This window comes from Eulemur rufifrons, chromosome 15 (assembly GCF_041146395.1).
Source record: "Eulemur rufifrons isolate Redbay chromosome 15, OSU_ERuf_1, whole genome shotgun sequence".
NCBI classification, from domain to species: Eukaryota; Metazoa; Chordata; class Mammalia; order Primates; family Lemuridae; genus Eulemur; species Eulemur rufifrons.
The window spans coordinates 81,078,196-81,103,444 of record NC_090997.1 but is presented as its reverse complement, the minus strand read 5'-3'; positions in this window follow the sequence as shown (position 1 = coordinate 81,103,444).

The following is a 25,249-nucleotide window of genomic DNA, read 5'->3' as shown; positions in this document are numbered from 1 at the left end:
ACTGCATGGGAATCTGAAATGCAAATATAAAAAGAAATGGTACTTCTCCAAAGTCTAGGAGGAGAGATCAAAAGATAATACATATAACATTTTAAGCAGCTTATATTAGAGGTATGCGTAACTCACATATTTTTCAGGGAAGTGTCTATAGTCTGTTTAGTAGAAGCATCCAGGCAGAGTGGAAGTTTCTGGATTAAATAACTCCAAGAGTATAAAACATTATATTCTACTTTTAAGCGTGAGGTCACTACTCAAATGCAGAATTTTTATAGTACATTGCTGTTATTATCTGCATCTTCATTTTTTACTTGCACAATAGATTATGATCTTAATCATTTTATGACTAAACTTAGTCATGACAGTTATTTAAATTTAAATACCACCTAGACAGTTTCAATACTAGTATTTATACTTGCACTAGTTTCTTAAATGGCAATTTAATTCTACATTCTATGGCTTGAATAGTATGAAGCTAATGAAGAATAGGTTATAAGTTTGATCTGTGGGCAATCTATTTAACTTTCTGCTTTTCCAAGGTCACAGAAAGCTAGCCTTGTTGCAGCCAGCCCTCTCACAAACATAAACCCTTTGCTCAGAAGTAGATTGAATAGGAAGCAAGCATGGAGTTCCATCACCAATGCTGAGCACACCACCAGAACCCCAGGACTTAGAGATGATGGTCCAAAAGAACATTTTCTTTTCATTTCAATGATTATCAATGATCAGATGGGTTAGAGGTGCAGAAATAAAAATACAGAGGCAAGATTTACCCACATAATGTAGAATTCAAGAAACAAGTTTAGATAGCAAGCAAAAATGCAAGGATTACATGAATCTCTGAGAGGCTTAATATTTGGAGAAAGGATGGAGTTCTGCTCTGCGTCCGTGTTATATGTGAGTGCTATTTTTACTGTTTAATGTTTTGTCCAGTGTGATTTTCAAAGGCTCCAGTGATAAGCTTCCCATTACTTTTATTGAGGGGGATTCCAGGGTCTGAGAGATCTCGTCAATAGGAAGTTTATCCTACTGTGGTTCTTGTGTTTTTAACCAGACATTTTTGAGGTCTTGATGTAGTCCAACTATTTCTGTGTGAACCACATAAATTTTATGGGAGTCAGTCCATTTATTTTTATTTAGGGAGGAACCTGTCAGGAATTTTTTTTTTTGCCACAGAACAGACACTTCTTGTGATTATGATTTGTTCTTTGTAGAATACTGATGGAGCTTTTGATGTGTTAGAAGCCCAACAGAGCTGAGAATTTTAAGGTCATACTTATGGAATAGAAAATAATTTCTAGCTTGGCAATTGACATAATGAAAAATTATAATTATGAATTTGGGTCTCATGATTCACTGCTATTTATACAGCTACTTCAATTATTTCTACTCTATTCATTGGTAGATTTGGTAATTAAATGAATCAGTTTGCTGAAAAATTATTCATACTGGGGGTTTAATCCCTCAGAGATGAAGCAGTCATTTGGTTGACCTTTTTAATTCAGTTTTCTATCATTTGTTTTGACATATTAGAGATAAGAATTGATCTACGGTCATCAGGTTAAGTCAAACCTAAATGGAAAACATCCTAATTGTATATTGATTAGGTTATAGAGGATAGAGGCTCAAATATAAAGGTATTATGGCAGGAAATGTCATTGACAACTCTTTGTTTAAAAGCACTGGAATAGTATAGAGGATATTATGTCACTTGTGCCATTTAATCATAAAGGAAAAAATAAGGAGGGAAAGGAGAACTTTTTAAAAAGAAATTTCTTTAATCATGATTTTCTCTGACTTCATATAACCTCTTCATTACATTCATCTTCTTACAAGACCTACCAATGTCATATTTATTTTTCTTTATCCCTTATATTTTTTGTCCTTTCTGCAAATAATGGTTCCCCTTTCCTCTCTGTTGATTAATATCTAACCCACTCTTCAAGTCTTACATCCTTGATAATACCTTCCCTGACTACTTGAACCTACCCGATTTCAGCCTTCACTGGTTGTGAGCCAGAATTCTCCAACACAGAAGAATCTAAGCATTTGTGTAAGACTCTAATTAGATAGCAAGTGTTTTGTGAGCCAGGGCCTTAATTATCTAACAATAAACTAGCTCACTATTTCCAAGAGATATTTGAAAAACTCTGATGTGAGACAAATGCAAGGGGAGACACACTAACAAAGGAAAAGATCTAGAGTAGAAAGGTTCTGGGAGTGAATAAAGAAACTAAACTTGTGGATGAAATGAAAGTATAGCTTAAAGAGATAATAACACAGCATGTCTAGCAAACAATAAAAATCCTGAGACATGCAAAGAAACTGGATAATGTGGTCCAAAACCAAAAGAAGAATCAGTCAATAAAAGTAGGTATCATAAATGCTGGAATTACCAACAAAGCCTTAAAACCTACCAGGTAGGTTTTGGGTGATGAGCACACTAATATCCCTGATTTAAGCATTATAAAAGCTATCTATGTAATAAAAACATATGTACCCCTTAAATTTTGAAATAAAAAAATTAAAAAGATAACTATGACAAATATGTTAAAGAGTTTTATGGAAAAAATAAACATGCATGAACAGATGGAACAATTCATCAGAAAAATGAAAACTCCAGGAGGGAACTATATGGAAATTATAGAACTGAAAATATAATATCAGTAAGAAAGATTTCATGCCTAGGATTTAACAGTAGACTAAGCACAGCTGAAGAAAGGGTCAGTGAACTTAAAGATAGGGTAAATAGAATTTATCCACAATGAAGTGCAAAGAAAAAAAAAAATAATGCAAAGAAGAAAGAGGAAGAGGAAGAGGAGGAAAAGAAGAAGAGAAAAAAACTGAACAATGTCTGAGATCTGTGGCACTCAACAGATTCATGTTCTGTGAACCCCAAGGAAGATAAATATAGTGGAAACCAAAACTAAGTACATCATAGTCAAAATGTTGAACACTGATGATAAAGTCATGTTTGATATGTTACATTAAAAAAATCAATAACAATGAAAGCTGGATTCTCATTAGAAAAACACAGGCCAGAATACAGAATAACAACTTTAAAGGACAGAAATAAAAATAAGACAATATCATAATAAAACTGAAAAAAAAAATCAAAGCTGAGTGAATTTATCTTCAGCAAACCTGCACTATAACAAATGCTAGAAGTTCTTCAAATAGACAGGAAAGTGGTCACTTATGGAACCCCAGATTGGCAGAAAGTAATATACAGCACCTGAAAGGAGGTCACCCACAGTAATGAGAACAATAAACAGAAACCAATCTCCATCTTAATGTAGCTCTGAGACATCTTGAAACTCCAAGGTGCAAAAAAAGAGGAAGGGCTGCCAAAATAGTGAAGGTCAAATAAGAGTGTGTGAAGAGGGAAGGAAAGGAGTGGCTGCAGAATTCAGCAAAAACTGGTGGAGCACATTTTCTGTAACAAGTAGCACATATGATGACTTTCAGATAAAAATCTCCTATTTATGACTATGGAAATGGGCTGTACAGACTGCCAGAAGGAGCTTCTGTGGACCCTATTTGAGACTAAGTCTTAAAAGCTTAGATGCGCCACACTGGCTCACTTTTTCCAACTTGGTCTCCTATAAACTAATCTCAACATAGCAGACAAAACAATCCCTTAGGTCTATTGGTCACCCAAATTCTGCTAATTTCCCCTGCTGCCTATCTTACAGCATCCAGAGGGATCCTTTGAAAATAGGTCAGAGGATGTTATACTCCCATTATTCCCACTGAATCCAAAGCCAAAGGCCTTATGAAAGCTTCCAGGGCCCTATATGATCTGACCTTTATAATGTCTCTGCAGCTCACCCCACCCTGACCCCCAGTGAAGTGAAGAGACCCTAGTATCCCTGCGGTTCCTGAAACACACCAGGCATTCTCCTGCTTTAGGGATTTACTCCAGCTGTTCTCTTTAACTGGCATTCTCTTCCCCCAGATACCAGTAATGCTGGTGCCTTTTACAAAGTCATCTTGGAATCTTAAAAAGTCTAACTCGTAGAAGTAGAGAGTAGAATGATGGTTACCAAAGGCTGAGCGGAGAGGGAGGTCGTCAGGGAAAGGGGAGATGTTGGTCAACCAGCACAAAGTTTCAGTTAGACAGGAGGAACAAGTTCTGGCAGTCTATGGTCACACAGCACAGTCACTATAGTTAACAATTATGTGTTGTATATATTCAAAATAGCTAAAAGAGAGGATTTTAAATGTTCTCACCACAAAGAAATTATACATATTTGAGGTGATGGATATGCTAGTTAGCCTGATTTGATCATTCCACAATGTATACATATATTGAAACATCACATTTTACCACATAAATGTATACAATTATTGTTTGTCATTGAAAAATAAAACAAAAACCCCGAACATCATCTTTTCTTAAATTCTCTTTATTTATGAGGCCTTCCTTGACTAATCCATTGTATTCTCCTTGCACTTTGGCCTTCCATATTCCCCTTTCCTGCTTTTGTTCTGTGTAGCATTTAATACCATCTGCCACACTATGCATTTTACTTGTTTCTTTACTATTTGTCTCCCTTTATTAGAATTAAGCTCCATGTTTAGTTTACTCTGGTATCCACAGTGCCTCCATCAATACTTGGCATATAGTAGGTAATCCAAAAATAGTCACTGAGTAAATAAAATAAGAGATAGTATAATTGTTGCATAAGAGAAAGGAAAATTTATGAATAGAATTGCGAGTGATTCAATAGAAAGTTCTTCTTGGGGAATAGAAAAAGATGTTTTTTCTCCAAAACTCTAAAAAATGTGTTTACTCTCTAGTTCTCTGAGTCTCACATTCCTTATCTGTAAATTGAGAATAATATAATACATATATCCTGGGATGTTGCAAAGACTAAATAAAATAAAAGAGAGTAAAGCACCAAGTACAGTTCATGGCATGTAAGATGTATGATGTCTTCAATATATACCACTTTTATTTATTGTTGTCTAAGGAAACGCTAAAATTATCTCAAGAACCACACCTGGGACAGTATTATTCTTCTCCTTAGGTACTTACCTAATGGAAAATGTGTCCTAAAGTGGATAAAAAGCCCAACTCATCCATCCACCAACCAACTAAACAAAAACAGTCATGAGTAAAAAGAAAGCCTGAGACTTTTCTTTACGCTTTTCAAAGTTTTTATTGCTCCACCTTTTGAAAAATTAGCTGGTCTTTATCTAAATTCTAAAAAACAAACAATTAATAAAATCACTTACATATTTATAACTTATATGTAGATCTTTTTGTAATCCGTTTATAAACTTATCCCATGTATGTAGCTATACTTCGTATATATAGCTCTATCTCCACGTAGCTATGTATAGAGAGGCTCATCCAAAAATCATTTCCTGGATTTCTTAAATACGAAAGACAAATTACTAACATATTTACCCAGATTTTGTGATATTTCTTATTATTTTGGAAAGTGTCAAAGAATTGCAAAGGGAAAGTGTAAATATATATTAACTATCCCAATGGCTACCTTCAATAATAGTCTGATATGAACAAAGCACAGGTGAAGGGTTTTGGATTTTTAACATACCTTCCCAGCCTAAATTAATTAATCCTTGATTTGGGAAATTTTAAAATTTGTGCTTTATTTTCATATATAGAATTTTTTTTATTGTTCAAGATTCTCTGAATTCTGATATTTTCCATCCCATGTTCTAGAATTGGTTCAGGGAACAGTTCTTTAACATTACCATGTCTGTGGACTAGCATAGGGTTATTGTCATGAACTTTGAAGCATATTTTAGCAGCTGTGCTTCAGCCCTGTGAGGAGTCCTTATGCCACCAGCCAGTAATCAACAATGGAAATATGTGAGTCTTCCTCTCTTTTCTTGCTTCATCTCTGATGAGGAAATTAAGCTTCATATGACAGTCTTCTTTTTCTGGAGAATCGCTTCTTTGAACAGCTTCTTTGACTTCCATAAGCACATTTTAATTGGGCAGCTTGACAATGGGGTGTGAGAGAAACCAGTGTTGCTTCCAGGTACGTGAAGCATCTCGGTTGTCCAGATATGGGAAACATCTGGGTTGTCCGTGGACTTATTTCTACTCTTCTACTGTGGGATCTGCTGGCTGCCATTTTTGTTTGATAGTTGAGTTCAGAAAGTCAATAGAAATGTTATATAGGTAGGACATAATGCAAAAACAGCCTTGAGAAAGGATTACTGCTAATCTTTGGATGAGAAACTGATTAAACTTGTTTTTTAAATTAATGCTATTCATTACACAAGTAATCTATTGGCACCAGGAAAATATTTCTTAACAGCTAAAGATGGAGTGGACAAGGGAAAAGTGATTGGGAAACCAAAGGCAGGCACCAGGAGATATGCTAAGTGAAACTGTGCCAGAATTCTTCAGCATAACTACACTCAAATAATTATATATCTGGTTCCATTAAAGGGCTTTTACTCTGTTCTTTTCCTTCCTCCTCCTGTTTTGGCCGTTCCTCTCCAAATTTCCCTTGTTATCCAGAAGATGCATTCCTTGCTCCTATTTTTTCAACTGAAAGAAAAAAAATGAGCAACCATCTCCCAACTCAGTTTTCTCTTGAGTCATTTTATTCCAGATTGACTTTCTTTTCCCTTGCTGGAAGTAAGAATTCTGTATTTGATGGGGACAGATAGATATTGGGGAAAAAATCTGGCCATTCTTGACCACTGTTATTTGGGAATTCTTTTTATTTCTTTCTGTGTCACTTAGAGGACAAATTGAATCTTTTGAGAAGTACTCTACTGATTGTACTTAGTTATGTAGGACACAGAATTTATAAAGCATTATGCCTCTTGTTCAAGGAAATTTTATTTTCTATGTGGTTCAGGAGTTTGAGTATCTGAGTCCCTTTGAGAAATAAGTAAAATGTTAAATGAATGCATAAGGAACATCAGCAGGTAATTCCTGCTCTGAAACTAGCTATGTGAATCTGAGCAATTTAGTTAAATTCTCTAGGCCTTGCCTGTAAATAAGGAATTTTGACCACATGCATATGACTACAGGAATATGTTGTAGGAAAAGCTGACATCTAAATGGGATGACAGTAAATTGGAATTTCATTCTCTAAAGAATGCTACTGAGAAAGCAATGTGAGGACTTCTGTGTGTGGCAGAGTTATCATATTACTTATCCCAGAGTGGCTCCTCAGACTCAAAGTGATAGAAGACCACTGAGGTAGGTCTTATGAGACATTATAAGCAACTGCAAGAGTTTAGGAGACCAACTGAAGCTCCTGGGATAGCCAGAGTCAGTGCCTGGAATACCTCTGAACCCTCCCTTGGCGATTCTTCAATCAGGGTCAGATGCCTGTGGAATCATATTCTACTTTCCCATGATCTCGGAACTCACCCTGTGACATAAGAGTGAGGGTCATCTTATTTGTGTGTGTGTGTGTGTGTGTGTGTGTGAGTTTCATTTGCTCTGATCTTTTACTCATTTTGCAAAAATTCCTGCCCATTACATCTTTTGGGTCATTTGGCTTCACTCCTTGCCTGACATGACATCTGCATCTTGTAAAATTTTCCTAGTTATATATTTTCAGTTTAAATGTGTTCTTGACAGTTTTACTGTTACAAAATGAAATTGTTTGTGCTAGAATTTGCCAATCCACGGATGTCTTATTTATAGGATAAGAGAGGGAATTTTTCTTCATTTAGAAAACAGATCATGAGCCTTCATAATCGTAATATTCCCTTTTTTCCATGTAAGCTATGAGAATAGTACTGATCCAAATCTATTTAACCTTTGGTCAAAATTCAGAGCAATGGAGTTAAAATGAATATTTGGAAAAGGAATCCTCACTGCCCAGATCTAGTTTTTAATCTCCCATGTATTTCAATAATTTAGTTGGCTGAGAGGTTAATGCAATGTATGCTGCTCTTATACTTAGCTGAAATATATTTTGTGTGGCTGCCTTCATTGGAAGCTGATTGTCAAATGGTATTACAAGCAAGGAGCTTCTTCCTAGTGGAGTCAGAGATCAGTGTTTACTTGCATAAGAAACACATTCATTAATTCAGTGGATTATGTTTGTTTATTGCCTACTATATTTACCAGGCACTGTTGCTTCTGAGGGTACAGTGATAATCAATTCAGACAAGATCCTTGTCCTCACTAAACTCCAACAAAAATAAACAGGCAATTATAATGCAGTATGTAAACTGCTAGGATAAGACAGTACCCATAAGGGATATCTAACCCAGGCTATAAGATCAGAAATGCCTACCCAAAAGGTGTGACATCTATATCGAGACCTGGAAAGTGAATGAATGTGAGCCAGATGTTCTGGTTAACTACTTCTTCATAACAAACAACCCCCAAACTTAATGACGGGAAGTAACCATTTCATTACATTTTGCAGTTTTATGGGTGAGGAATTTGGACAGGGCTTGACTGGGAGATTCTTCTGTTCCACGTGATTTTTATACGGTGTATTGTGTTCTAAGCCCTGCCAATAGAGCACTCTTTCTTTCAGAGTGGCTCAAGGCTCACAGAGAGCTCCCTGAGAGACTAAGATGGAATCTGTTAAGACCTCCTTTGACCAAGGCTCAGATATCATCACTTCTTCCACATCACTTCAATACTCTGTTGGTTCCAAGTGATTCATAGGGAAAGCCCAGATCCAAGGGAAAGGGATATACAAGATTGTGAATAAAAGGAGGCAAGGCTCCCTGGGAGCTACCCCACCAGGTGAAGGGAAAAGAGGAAATAGACTTTTAGGCAAGGAACACGGGACTTTTTTTGAGTAATTAGCTTAGCTGTTCTACACATTCTGTGGCAGTGAAATACACGGTATTTGTCTCCTTTTCTCTGTATCCAATATGAATTATACTTGTCCTTTAGGAGTTGCTATTGGTAAGGTTTTTCTGAACACACCTAGCCATTTTGCTCCCGGGAAACCTGCACAACTTCTAATTTCCCGGAGGGAGAAGAAACCGTGGAAGTCACTGGCCACGATCTGTGGCCATTGGACCCTTGTTTTAGTTGCTCAGAAATCTTGTAATTATTCAAGGCAAGTTTAACCTATAGAATAAATACTTCCTCTTATGACATGAAAAGCCTTGTAGGGTCTGTATATGACACGCTTACTAATGTAATGAGCTAATATTAACTGGTCTCTACCATTACTCCATACCATGTTAGCTCTTTGTATAACATAATATCCTTTTCTTAATTTGGGGCAAGCCTCTAATCTCATCCTTTTATTCTGCTCATTAATCTCCTGTCTTTTCCTCCTGATAATCAGGGCCAAAGATCTGAGCAGGCTGATGGGAAGATATTTCATATACCACATTTTTTTAAAAAAAAAAATCAAACCTAATCTGGAAAAATTAACATGAGATCACCTATTTTTATTTCTAATGAAAGTGGAGCCAGGATGTGGCCTTCATTTTTAATATTTTGAAAACTGTTATCTAGGCATAAAAAATCCCTTTTTCCATATATTTTAGGCCCTCAAGGCAAGCAATTTCTAGGCTATGAAAGAAAATTATAGATAGTTTTGATTGTGCCGTAAATGGCTTAATCAAAAACAAAGACAATTTTTGTTTCTCTTTCTGAGTAGATTTCTGTTCTGAGTTGCTTGCACATTAAGTCTACAGTTTATATACGAACTTCTCACCTGATAGGCCAAATGTTTTTTTGTTGAATGATTTTTTTAAAATTTAAGTATGTCAAAATATAAGATTTTGAAGCTTAAAGGCCATCTCTACTCTCCTGTGTTTCAAGTACTCAGCAAGGTATTCCTGTGAAACTGCATCTGAACCTAAATTTCTTTTTCTCTATGTTAAAAAAAAATTACAATTTCTTTCTAAGGAGGGCATCCTATTTATCATAAAGCCTTTTGTGTGAGTCAAAAGAGCATGTGGAGAGAAAGGCCATTGTAAGTTTCCCAGTGGAAGAGAGGCAGGACATCTTTGGAACCCAGTTACCTGATGTTTACTTTGAAGTTATTATGGATGTGATCTATCTTTGGCAACATCTACTACAGTCACAAATTCCAAGGTTGAACGAGTAATTTTTTGGAAATGGAGATGAATGTTGTATCTGAATTTCTATATTGTAGAGCAGAGATGTCTCGTGTGAATACAGGAGCCCAGAGATGGAGATGACTTTGAGAATGCAAGCCCAGTGGACATTTGTAGAAATTGTGGGGGAGGACTTTGAACTTCTAGAGGCATGAATTAACATCCAAGCCAATCTTACTAACATTTTAAGGGGATGGGGAATAAACCAGACACACTTGTTTAATGAAAATGAGGATAATACAATTGTAAATTGTGACACCCTATCAAAATAAAAGGTGGTATTATTTTTATAACACATTTTAAATTCTAAATTGTGACATCCTACAAAAAAGATGGCAATATTTTTATAATACATTTTCAATAAATATGTGATTTATACTCTTATCTCTAATCTCTTATCTCTAATAAGTTCCAAAAAAGAAAAAGAAAAAAATCATTATGAAGAATAGCACTTTAAAAAAAAAAAAATCAGGTATTTCTTATGAGACAAGAGACCCATTAGGAATTAGTGTCCTTATTTGGTGAGCAATATTTTAAATTTAACTAGAAACAATATGTTCTCTGTTAGTTGAGAGCAGTCCTAAACAGTGTCATCGACCTTCAGCACACGTTAATTAATATTATTTTGCATGTAGGTGTCAAAATGAAATGTCTAACAGAAAAATAAAATTAAGCCTTTTTTGCATCTTCTTGTAAAAATATGATTGAAGTACCTGGGAAAAACTATGAAGTTACAGTTTTCTGGGCAGTGTTCAGACCTTTTCATTATTTTTTTTTTGATCAGAGAAATAGCTTCGCGGAATTTTGAAAGTGTATGCAAGCCATATATTTCAAAATGTCTGTTTCAAGATTGTGTTTCTATATGATTATTTATTCATCAGGTTTCATAGACATGATTAGCAAGTAACGACATTATCATGGTTAGTATCATTTTCACTACAATTAAGAAAATAAAATATATACAATATTTTGATTTTAGAATAATAGTAATGGTAATACACTGACCACTAGATGGAGACAAGGCCTCCCAGCTGTGCTCCCAATAGTTTTCTCATGGTTGAGTAGAAACCTGAAACAAGAGTTAGCCTAATGTAGCGCTGAATGTTCAGAATCACAACAGATACATTGTTAGAAGGTTTCATTTACTCTAAGCATTACAGGTCTCAGGGGATGTTTAATCTGAGCAATGTGCCATGTGTTTACACATAGAATTTTCTATTATCACTGGAGGTAATTCTTAAACTAAATGATAATGACATTATAAAGGCAAATCTTTTTTTCCTCAATGATTTATCAATGCAGTCAAAACTCACAGATTTTGTTTGTTTCTTTGAGATCCTGTAAAATTTATTTTTATGAATGATCAGAAAGAGTTGCTTTATCACTGTATTCTTGAGAGGACATTTGGTGTTGAAATTTCAAGCAAGTTATTTGCTTTCACATAAATATAAAGCAAATATTTAGAAAAAGAAGCAAATTCATACTCAACTATTTAAGTGATATTTCATCACATAACTGAAATTGTTTACTGAAAGTCAAAGTCTAGGCACTATTTTATAGGTTAGCATCCTTCTCTGCCCTCCTTTAAGTCAGAATTTGTGCATTCCATCCAGTGGTCTTTGTATTATGTTTGCTCACATAGTTTCATATACCTATATTATGCCTCATACAACTTAAAGAACATATCTAAAGTTTTTTCATTGTTTTCAAAGAGTGAGATTTCCTGTGTATTGTAAAAAATTAAATAAAATAATTTTAGGACACTGTTATATCACTGTTTTTAATATTTCAATGAAATCTAAAGCTATAGCTATATGATCCTTACCATTATCTATTTTTAAAATGTATGATCAAGATTTTCAATGCTCCTTTTTTACCTCCTTGAACTCATGTTTTTCATTCTATTTTCTCCCACAGAATATTATTTTAATACAATATATTTATATTGAAACTTTTACTAAGCACCCATAATTTTTTGGCACAAAACTATGTCTCTCTGCCATTATATTATATACACATTTATTATTTGGTTTTTGTCTGTCATTACCTACCAGAATACAAATTCAATATGGAGAGAAATTTATTTTCTGTTTTGTTGCTGCTAAATTCATATCGCTTGAAATAGGTCCTAAGACATAATAGACACTGGCTAAATATTTTTTTTAATGAATGAAAGTGAAATTTAAAAGTATCCAACTTTTGTATGACCATGAGGCTCTATGTTTCAAAAGTTTTGTTCTAGATTGAGCTATCATGATAATTACTATTGTTTTTTAATTTTTTTATTTGTTTAAATTTATGGGGTACAAGTGCAATTTTATTCACGATAGATTACATAGTGGTAAAATTAGGGCTTATAGGGTATCCATCACTCAAATAACATGCATTTACCCATCGAGTAATCTCTCATCATCTACTTCCCTTCTACCCTCCACCCTTCCATTGTCTATCATTCCACACTCTACATACATGTGTACATGTTATTTAGCTCCCACTTATAAATGAGAACATACAGTATTTGTGTTTCTGTGTCTGACTTGTTGCTGCAAAAGACATGATTTCATTCTTTTGTATGGCTGAATAATATTTCATTGTATATGTATACCACATTATCTAATCCTCTGTTGATGGACACTTAGGTTGATTGCATATCTTTGAACATAACAGTACAGGTATCTTTTTAATATAATGATTTATTTTCCTTTGGGTAGATACCTGGTAGTGGAATCGCTGGATCAAAGGGTAGTTCTATTTTTAGTTCTCTGAGAAATCTCCATACTATTTTCCAAAGAGGTTTACATTCCCACCTGATGATTTACATTTCCACCAATGGTATATAAGAGTTTCCCTTTTCTCCACTTGTTCGCCCTCTGTTATTTTTCGTCTTTTTAATGTCAGCCATCTCAATGGTGTAAAATGATATATCATTGTAGTTTTAATTTGCCCTTCCCTGATAATTGGTGATATTGAGCATTTTTTCCTACTCCTGTTAACTATTTATGTCTTCTTTTGAAAAATGTGTATGCATGTCTTTTGCCCACCTTTTAATGGAGTTATTTGTTTTATTGTTGTTGAGTTGCTTGAGTTCCTTATATATTTTGAATTTAGCCGTTCATCAGATGTATAATTTGCAAACGTTTTCTCCCAATCTTGTGGGTTATCTCTTCACTTTGTTGAGTTGTTTGAGTTTGTTGTATATTCTGGGTATTATTCCCCTGTCAGATGCATAGTTTGCAGATACTTTCTCCCATTCTGAAGGTTGTCTATTCACTTTCTTCATTATATCTTTTGCTGTGCAGAAACTTTTTAGTTTAATTAAGTCTGATTTGTCTATTTTTTATTTTGTTGCCTGTGTTCTTGGGGTCTTAGCCATGAATTCTTTGCCTAGACCAATATTCACAAAAAAATGTTCAATCTCCAGAAAAGTACTTTTATAGTTTCAGGTATTACCTGACAATTATTATTAACACAGTTTTTATAAAAAAATATAAAATATATTAAAATATTGATAATTATTAAGACAAAAAGTAAAGTGTTTTTAGAAATATAATTCTTAATGAGATGAATGAAGCTGTCCTTATTTTCATTCTGTCACATATCCATGGGTGAATATTGCCTATTGCTGGAATGAGAAAGAGCTCATTTTCAAATGTTTCATTTTTTTATTTTCATAGGTGTAAAAAATAAAAAAAATAGTTACATAAAAATTGTGAAGATGACTTACAACACTAAGACTCAGTTCTTTGAACTGCTCCTTTCTTATATGCCAAATATCATATAGTTATCTATCACTGAAATAATTGTAATGATCCATCAGATAATAGGTTGATTAGGTTCTTCTTCAATTTTGCTGAAAGCTGAGTATCTAAACTACCTGATTGGCAAAATGATGATGTTACCCGGAAGCACCACTGTTTCCAATTGTCCATTTGTTTGAATACCTGGAAGTGTGTACCCCTGGATGAACCTGTGTTTTAAAAGATTAACGTGGGCAATCACAAAAAAGGAGGGTAGTATTGAAAGAAAGGGAAGGAGAAGAGAGGTCCCATTTCCATCCCTTTTTTGGGTTCTCAGGCAGATCATGTGGATGAACACATACAAATAGAATTAAAGACCTAGAAATTTATTGCCTTAAAACTGTGCCTCCTACTATTTGTTAAGTTTCTGCATATACCCAGATTACTCTATTTAAAGGTCATAGTCTCAGGCTGCCATTTAATCCCACTGTGACAGCCTGATTCCAACTACTTTGAGCTGACAAAGCTAAAGCAGAGTAATGCTCTATCTGACAATAATGGAAACTGTGCCAGCCTGAAATATCCCACAATAGTGAAATGCAAGCAGTTCCAGTTGGACCAATAAACTGTTACACTGAGCATTAAGTGATGATCCACTCATCTGATAGAACAATCTTCCCATCTAATGATCATGACTTATCATAGGTCAATTAAGGGACAGTTGTGTTTTCCAACAGATTAGTCGTCTGAACCAAAATAGGATATCTAGTTAATATAACTATAAGAACTATAATTTATTTAAAAATTATGGAAGTGATTGTTTAATTAAATAATTGTACATTATACATTATTGCTTAATAATGTATTGCTTAATACATTATTTCTAGTCTTCTATGTAATGAGACAGGTATTACTATCTCCATCTGCTAATGAAAAATATGAGGATGAAAGATGTTGAGTAACTTGCCTAAGGTCACCTGGGTAGTAACAAACAGCACAATGGTCACATAAAGAGCAAATAACAAGTAACATTTATCGAGCACATACTATTGTTAACCTCAGTATTCCAGCTCGTGAGCATCAATGATGAAGCACCAAGAAGCTTTGTTCTTTGAACCCTATGGCATCAAGGACATAACACTTGAAACCCTCTTGTATAAAATCATATACCTTCAGGAACTTGGCTGTTTGAAATCATATAATAACTACAAGATCAAAACAAGCCAGCTTTAGTCTGGAACATACCAGAATGCCAGATAGTTAAAACAGTCCTGCTTGAATCTAGGAGCCAATCAAAAACTATTCCCCATTTTTAATAGAGTTATTCAAAATAGTTTGTCCTTGCCCAAAATTGCATATAAGACCTTTCCACGTTTTGTATGAAGAGGTTATATGCCTGAATGCAAGTCTCCAATGCCTCACAAGTTTAACAAAATTGGCTGTGTATTTTATTTTTTGTTTTTTTTTAGAGGCAAGTTCTGATCTGTCATCCAGGCTGGAGTGCAGTGGTGTGATCTAGTTCATTGCAACCTCGAACTCGTGGGCTCAGGTGATCCTCTTGCCTCAGCCTCCCGTGTAGCAGAAACTACATGCACGAGCCACCATGCCTGGTTAGTTGTTTTCATCTTTGGTAGAGACGGCATCTCACTGTGTTGCCCAAGCTGGTCTCAAACTCTGGGCCTCAAGTGATCCTCCCACCTCAGCCTCCCAAAGTGCTGGGATTATAGTCATGAGCCACCATACCTGGCTGGCTTTGAATTTTAGAATCATACTTTACTCTGAATCAGGCAGTGTCCTGAGCATTTCAGGTGTCAATATGTTTAATCTTCATATCAATCCCATGAACCACATTCATCTCCATCTCACAGCTGGGGAAACTGAGGCACAGAGAGGCTAATAAACACATGGCCACACAGTTAGGAAATAGCAGAGCCAAGATTCAACCTAGGCACCCTGAGTCCATAACCCACGCTCTTATTCACTATCATATGGCACCTATGAAAGAAAATTTTAAAAATCCGTAACTACTTTAGAAAAACAGAAAGGAAACTTCTCGCTAACCAGAATTTCTGGGGAGTACCTGAAAGATAGAAAGCAAATAGGAGTGGACAAGCATTAGTCAGATAATGAGAACAGAAGCTGGAGAGGAGACAGAAACAGCGGTAACCCTCAGGGTAATTAATTGGGTATAGCAGCAAGAGCATCTAGGAAATCAGACTCCTGGCACATTACTTCTTGGCCAGCCAGAATGTCTGCATCCTGGAGGCACCAGTATGTGAGAGCTTGGGTCTGAGAAATAAGGCAGAACTCCAAGTGGTTGGCAAGATCCAGGAGTGAACTCACACCCAGGAGGCCAGCTGCTGATGTCTTTGGTCCAGTGGCACATGCTGCCTCTTCCAGGACATCTCTGCAAACAGACTGCTGCACAGATTCCAGCAGCTCATTACAGCCCTTAACCCTTCCCTGGGTTATGAAAACATGCACCAGACAATCTAATCAGAAATTTCAGCATAAAATTAACAGCACAATCAAGAATCATCAAACATTTAAGAATACAGTAAAAGGGAGCCCACGCATTTAAGTATAGTAAACATATTATTTATACCTGAAAAACTCAGAATGCTACAAGTGAACATTTAACCCATAACAAATGATTAAAAATCATGAAAATTAAAATTCGATCAAGTCAGTGCTAGTAGATGAAACAAAACTGGCCACGTGTTAATAACTACTGAAGATAATTTAATAGTGGATACATAAATTTCATTATATTTCTTTCTACCTTAACATATGTTTGAAATTTTCCATGATAAAAGACTAAAATATCTTTTTAAAAAAAGCTAAATAGAAAAATCAACATGGTGGAAAATCAAGCCAAGGGATTCTTATAGAACATACCACAGATGATAAAGAACATGAAAACATCAAAGAAAAATTATAGGCTGGTCGTGGTAGTCTCACACTTGTAATCCCAGCACTTTGGGAAGCTGGAACAGGAGGATCACTTGGGGTCAGGAGTTAGAGACCATCCTGGGCAATATAGTGAGACCCCATCTCTACAAAAAAATTTAAAAATAATCCAGGTATGGTGGCGTGCACCTGTAGTCCTAGCTTCTTGAGAGGCTGAGGCAGGAGGATTTCTTGAGCCCAGGAATTTGAGGCTGCAGTGAGCTATGATCATGCCACTGTGCTCTAGCCGGGGTGACAAAGTGAGATCCTGTCCCTAAAAAATAAAATAAAATAAAATAATAATAAAAAATTCAAAAAGAAAAAGAAAAGTTAAATGACATGAAAGGTAGAGCTAGAAGTTATTACATTATTCTATAGAAGTTACAGAGTGATAGGCCACAGTGTACAGTCATGTGCCCCATAATGATGTTTTGGTTAATGGCGGATGGCATCAGTGGTCCCATAAGATTATAATACTGTATTTTTATTATACTTCTTCTATGCTTAGATATATTTAGATACACAAATACTTACCATTGTGTTACAATTGCCTACAGTATTCAGTACAGTAACATGCTGTACAGATTAGTAGCCTAGGAGCAATAGGACATACAATATAGCCTAGGTGGTATAGTAGGGTACACCGGTGGTCCCCAACCCTTTGGCAGCAGCCTGTACTGGCCCATGGTCTGTTTAGGAACCAGGCTGCACATCATCACTTGATCTCTGCCTTCCCCCAACCCCTGTACCCCCCTACCCCCCATCAGGGGAAAAATTGTCTTCCATGAAACTTAGGAACCCAGCCACACAACAGGAGGTGAGCAGTGGGCAAGTGAGCAAAGCTTCATCTGTATTTACAGCCATTCCCCATTGCTAGCATCACAGCCTGTGCTCTGCCTCCCATCTCCTGACCTCCACTCCCCTGTCTATGAAAAAATTATCTTCCATGAAACTTGTCCCTGGTGCCAAAAAGATTGGGACTGCTGGGCTACACTATCTAGGTTTGTGTAAGTACACTATCATGTTCAAACAATGAAATCACCTAATGAAGCATTTCCAAGAACATAACCTTGTCGTTAGTGACACATGTCTGTACAAAGAAATAACAAACATGAACTGATCGAAAGACAGAGATTGATAGATAGATGGATGATAGATAAAAAGATAGAGAGAGATAGCTAATACCAACAACACCAAAATATGTCATGTAGACAAAACATAGTGAAATTTCAGAATACCTGAGTAAGCAGCAGAGGTAGTACTTAAAAGTGTGTCCAATTTCAAAAGCTGGTATTCTCTCCATTGTACCACATAGAAAGCTAGGTTTGTAGGCTTCTGTATTAGTCTTTCTTCATTGTAAGTTTACTGTAAGAATTTATACTGGAACATAGGGTCACAGTTGGGGAAAGTGTCATTAAAAACCTGCAAATAAGAAAGATTAAATAATTTGAAGTTCAAGAACACTAAATGCTAAAATTTCTATGGAAAGCAAAACTATTGCTCAGATTGAAGTTCTCTGTTATGTTTTTATAATGGTTTTAAGTGAAATTTTCAATTAAAACATATGCCATTTCTGGCATTTTTCTTCTTTTTGAATTTATTTTTAATATTAACTGACAAATTAAATTGCATATATTCATGGAGTACAATGTGATGCTATCATATATGTATACAAGGTGGAATGATTAAATCAAGGTAAGGTATCAATCACCTCAAATACTTATCATTTTTCTGGTGAGAACATTTAAAATTTACTCTTAGCAGTGTTCAAATATACAACACATTATTATTAAATATAGTCACCACTCTGTGAAATAGATCTCAACAAACTTATTCTTCCTGTCTAAAATGAAACTTTGTACACTTTAACCAACATCTCCCGGAAATTCCCCCCATCTTCAGCCTCTAGGAATCACCATTCTAGATTTCTAAACCATTCTCTGTTTCTATGAGTTTGGTTGTTTAAAATTCCATGTAAATTGAGAATATGTGATATTTGTCTTTTTTTTAACACAGATATTCTTTTCACACTCCAATTTTCTCAGTTATCCTTATTTTCTATATTTCTATAGGCCTCCACATAGATAAAACCTAAAAAGTTATGTTTAAATGTGCTTTTTTCTAAAAAGAATTTATTTCATCATTTACATACATTATGATTTAAAGCAGCAGTCCCCAACCTTTTTGGCACCAGGGACCAGTTTCATGGAAGACAATTTTTCCATGGACCAAGGTGGGGGTGCAGTGGAGATCTGCGGCCTGATCCCTAATAGGCTATGGACTGGTACTGGTGGTGACCCTGGAGGGTGAGGACCGCAGATTTAAAGATTACGTTAGCTTATCAAATAAATGATGTGTTCCTTATTATTAGAGGCCACATTTTTTTCATTTTTCAATCACATGTGTCCAAAGACAATGCCTGATTATTTTCAAATGGCAATGGATTCTGCTCTAAATTTCCTTTTCTCTGCCCTCTTATCCCATTCAAGTGGCTAATGATCAATAGATACATGCAAAATATTGGAAAAGCATAACAGAAATCATTAAGGCAAACATTTTATTACTTTGTACTGGTCATTTCCCTTCAAGTTCTTTCTCTTATGTGTAAATGTTTTTGTGTATCAATTTTTCATAAGAGGAAATAGTTTTCTTAACCTTTTGAGTATTATTACTAATGATTTATCAAAAAGGTAAATATACATGACTTTAAAATTTTGCTATATTCTTGACTGTTCCTATAATGGAACCATCCTTATCCTCTGGAAAAAGTTTTTTTTTTTTTTTTAAAGCACACATCCCTTTTGTCAGCTTCTTGCCAGAGGTCGTGGCTCTGTAGAAAACTGTCACTTCTCTAGACCAGGTACTGAGCAAAGCCAGTTTCTGGCTTGTGTCTGGATCTGCAAATCTCCAATCTTGTCTTGAAGCAGGAACCTCAGGCTGACATCAAATAACCTGGGTCTGAACTAGTATGGAGGAGGTGGCAAACTATCACATAACAAGAGATGGTAACAGAGTGAGAAAGAGAGAGACAAAAACCAAAAATCAAAATCCTCCCCCTAAAATGAGTATGAAAATAAAACCATTAATGCATGATATTTAAAGGGAAAAATCATTTTTAAATGAATTTATTAGAAAATAAGAGTACTTAGGCAACAGATCAATATAACTGTTGATTCAAGAAGATAAAATAAAAGAGCAGAACAAACCTAAAGAAAAGATATAGGCCTGGTAAAATTCGGCTGTGAATCCATTTAGTCAGGTTATTCCAAAATATCCAGAAGGAGGGAATCCTCCCCAACCCATTCTGCAAAGCCAGTATCACCTTGATCCCAAAGCCAGGCAAGGACACAACAAAAAAAGAAAACTACAGACCAATATTGCTTATGAATATAGATGGAAAAATCCTCAATAAAATACTAGCAAACTGAATTCAATAGCACATCAAAAAAATTATCCACCATGACCAAGTGGGCTTTATCCCAGGGATGTAAGGATGGCTCAGTATATGTAAATCAATAAATGTGAGTCACCACATAAATAGAAGCAAAAACAAAGACCATATGATCATCTCAATAGATGCAGAGAAAGCATTTGATGAAATTCAATGTACTTTCATGATAAAAAAAAAAACCCTCAAAAATTAGGCATAGAAAGAATATATCTCAATATTATAAATGCCATATATGACAAACCCACAGTCAACAACATACTGAATGGGGAAAAGTTGAAAGCATTCCCACTAAGAACTAGAACAAGACAAGAGTGCCCACTGTCACCACTTCTATTCAACATAGTGCTGGAAGTGCTAGCCAGAGCAATCAGGTGAGAGAGAAAAATAAAGTGTAACCAAATTGGGAAAGAGAAGGTCAAACTATTGCTTTCTCTGACAACATGATCTTGTATTTAGAATACCACAAAGACTCCACCAAGAGACTCCTGGAATTGATAAATAAATTCAGCAAAGTCTTAGGTTACAAAATCAATGTACACAAATCAGTAGCATTCCTATACACCAATAACAGTCAAGTTGAGAGTCAAATTAGAGACTCAGTGTCATTCATAATATCTACAAAGAAAATAAGATACCTAGGAATATACTTAACAAAGCAGATGAAAGATCTCTATAAAGAGAACTAGAAAACACTGAGGAAAGAAATTGCAAATGATACAAACAAATGGACAAAGGTATCATGCTCATGGATCAGTAGAATCAACACTGTTAAAATGTCCATATGCCCCAAAGCAATTTACAGATTCAACTCAATCTTCATTAAAATACCAATGTCATATTTAGCAAACATAGAAAAAGTAATTCTACGCTTCATTTGGAACCAGAAAAGAGCCTGAATAGCCAAAGCAATCTTAAGCAAAAAGAACAAATCTGGAGGTATCAAATTATCAGCCTTCAAACTATACTACAGGGCTATAGTAACCAACACAGCATGGTACTGGCACAAAAATGGAGACATAGACCAATGGAACAGAACAGAGAACTCAGATATAAAACCATCCACATACAGCCAACTGATCTTTGACAAAGCAGACAGGAACATACATTGGACAAAAGAAGCACTATTCAATAAATGGTGCTGGGAAAATTAGATAGCCACATGCAGAAGAATGATGCAGGATCCATATCCCTCACCACTCACAAAAAGTGAGTCAAGATGGATAAAAGACTTAAATGTAAGGCATGAAGCCATAAGAACTCTAGAAGATAATGTTGGAAAAACTTCTAGATATCAGCCTAGGCAAAGAATTTATGACTAAGACCCCAAAAGCAATCACAGCAACAACAAAAAATAAATAAATGGGACTTGATTAAATTAAAAAGCTTCTGCACAGCTAAGAAAACAATCAACGAACAGACAACATACACAATGGGAGAAAATATTCACAGGCTATATATCTAATAAAGGGCTAAGAACCAGAATCTACAAAGAACTCATGCAAATCAGCAAGAAAAAACAAAACCCCATTAAAAAGTGGGCAAAAGACATGAACAGGAGCTTTTCAAAAGAAGATAGACAAATGGCCAATAAACATATGAAAAAATGATCAGCATCAGTAATCATCAGGAAAATGCAAATTGAAACCACAATGAGATATCATCTTATCCCAGATAGAATGGCTTTTATTGAAAAGTTCAAAAACAATAGATGGTGGCATGGATGCAGAGAGAAAGGAATGCTTATACACTTGTGGTAGGACTGCAAATTAGTACAACCTCTATGGAAAACAGTATGGATATTTCTCAAAGAACTAAAAGTCAACCTATCATTTGATCCAGTAATTCTGCTATTGGGTATTTACCCAAAGAAAAAGAAGTCAATCATTTTATCAAAAAGACACCTGCACTTGCATGTTTATTGCAGCACAATTCACAATTGGAAAGATGTGGAATCAACCCATGTGCCCATCAATTCTTGAGTGGATTAACAAAATGTTGTGTATGTATACTATGGAATACTACTTTGCCATGAAGAAGGATGAATTAAGCCCTTTTGCAACAATTTGGATGGAACTAGAGACCATTATCCTAAAAGAAATATCTGAAGAATGGAGAAACAAATACCACATGTACTAACTATTAAATTGGAACTAATTGATCAGCACACATGTGCACAGAGGGAAGTAAAACTCCGTGGGGGGTGGGGGGAGGACAGGGTGGATGAAAACCTACCTAACAGGTACAATGAACACTATCTGGGTGATGGGCACACTTACAACCCTGACTGAAGCATCACAAAATCAATACATACAACCAAAAACATTTGTACCGCCATAATATTTTGAAATAAAAAAAAGAAAAGATGTTATATATGTAAAAGCAGAAATTGATGAAATAAAAACAAAGGAACAATAGAAAGTGTCACCAACTAAAATGTAGTTCTTTTTATAAGACCGATAAAGTGAATAAATAAATAAATAATAAATAAAATGGTAATTGGATATAATTATAGCTAAAATGGCAAGTTTTAAAATCATTTATGAATGCTATTAATAAATTTTGTATGATACATGTTACTATTTAGATAAAATATAATTTTTAGAAGAATTGTCAATAATTATGTTAAGAAGTAATAGAAAACTTAAAAAGTTAACTATTAAATCTTGGCACAAATTAAAGAAATTATTTCAGTATTTTTGCTTTTTTCTGAGCCATCTCCTCAACATCAGGGCTAGAAAATTTTCTAAGTGAGTTTTATAAAACCTTCAAAGAACAGACAACCTCTACTATGTATAGAATGTAAAAGAAATTAAAAATTATCCAACTGGTTCTATTACATTAGTATATGTTTGTTACTAAAGCCAAACAAAGACAGTATAAGAAAGGTCAATTACATAGACAAACCTCATTGTAAATCTAGAGGAGAAAATTTAAGAAAAGTATTAGGAAATTAAGCATAACATTTATTAAGGATATATAGGTTAAAGGAAGAAAATTATATGATCAACTTAATACTGCTAAAAGAAAATTTAAGAGAATATCTTCATGACCTCAGGATTGCAAAGAATTTCACTGTGGATAAATTAGTGTATATTATTTCTAAGAGCTTCTATTCAGCTGGGAAAAAAGCACACTATGAACAAAGTCTTGAAAAATCTACAATTTGGAATATGCATTTACAACTGTGATATCCAACAAAGGATTACTATGCAGAAATAATGAATAACTCCTACAGATATAGCAAAACCAAGCGGGTATTTGAATAGGGGCTAAAATCTAATAAACATTATGAAAAAAAGATGCTAGGAAAAAAATCCAAATTTAAAAAAATCAGTTCAGATTAAGAACAAATATATCTATTGTTGGCAAGATCTAGTATTGGCTAAGATTTGGAGCCTGGTGGAAGTGCAAATTGCCACATCCATTTTGAAGAATAGTTGGGCTATATGAAATAAAGTTGAAAATCTAGAGAATCTGTTGCATATGTGCAAAGAGATGTTTATGACAATGTTCATAGTATCATTGAGTAATAGCAAAAAAGTGAAAATATTGGGCACATAGATTGTGGAAAAAATCTTGCAATAGATATGGCACAGCAGAGAAAATGAATGAACTACAGCTGCATATACCAACTTGATTCAATCTCAAACATAATATTAAGTTAAAAAAGGATATTACTGAAAGATACATACAATATGATATCATTTATGTAAAATATGAAAACATACTAAGCAATACTGGACATTGCTTTTGTTATAATAGTGTAAACATGCATATGAACAATAGATAACCAGACCATGTTGGTGATTATGTCTGCGAAGGCAGAGGGGGAGGAAGGAAGGTGTTAAGACATGAGGGAGGTAGTCAGGGACCCTCAATGGTATTTGTAATAAAGTATTTCTTTAAAAAAAATTAAAAGCTAAAGCAAGTATGATAAACAGGTAGAACTTGGGGGAGCTTGGTAGCTGGGTCTTGGTTCCAGACACTTGTTATAGGACAGTCTGTACCTTTTTATATATTTGAAATATTTCATGATATGCAAAGTAAGTACAATAAAACCACAAGAAACCAGAAAATATTTTTCTAAAAATGGGTTTGGGTAGGGGTTATATACAGTGTGGAGTGGGATTAAAATATCTAATTTCCTGCTCTAAAAACCTGGGACCCTCATTTAAGGAAATGATGCCCTTATCATAACCTTTATCTTCTGGATAGAAGTTTAGTCCTATTTTCCCTGACCATCTGAATTTTTCCAATGGGAGCTTCCACCAATATATCTTTCCGCAAAAAAAAAAAAAAAAAATGATTCAGAGGTCTTGTGGTGGATGAATATGATTGTAAGAGAAGGTGAAACTGAAATCAGAAGAAAAGAAAAATTTCATGGGATTCAAATCTAAAATTAGATATACGTTAAGGAACAAACAAGCCATATGTATACATTTCATATGATTGGAGGAAGAAGTTTGTATTGCTTTTTTTGCTGTTTCTGGAAAAGTCTTTTTAAAAAGACCTGTTTAAAGTCTCATTTGAGCATTTTGTTTTCTTCTTTTCTGGGCATGGTTAACAAATTAGAGAGCCTATTTCCTCTCCACAGCTGTGCATCATTGCCTTAGGGACTAAAATGGGAACAGATTCTAAGGGAGTTCTGCTGTCTAGCAGCAAGAGCTCTTAATATAAACAAGCCTGCAACCTACCCACATACTGAACAGATGTCGGTGAGCATTCCTGCAGGCTACTCTGTCCTGTGGCTGTCCAGGGTGTATTCCCTGGTGGCAGAGTCCTGACCTCTGAATGTTGCCCTGAAGATACTACATGCAAAGACAGGTCTAAAGGAAACAGTGAATTTGTTTTCTTGTGCAGTCTTTAGGAAGTGATGGCTATGATACCTGGGAGTTATAGGAGATTGGATCGTTCAGCAGACTGTATTTTCTATCTATAGATATTTGTTAATTTTTACTATTTTCATGAAAATGAGAAACTCTAAAACTGATGCCTTTTGGAAAGCTAATATTTTCTAGTAGGGAAAAATACATATTTTTAAGTTTCAAATTATTAAATGGCTTAA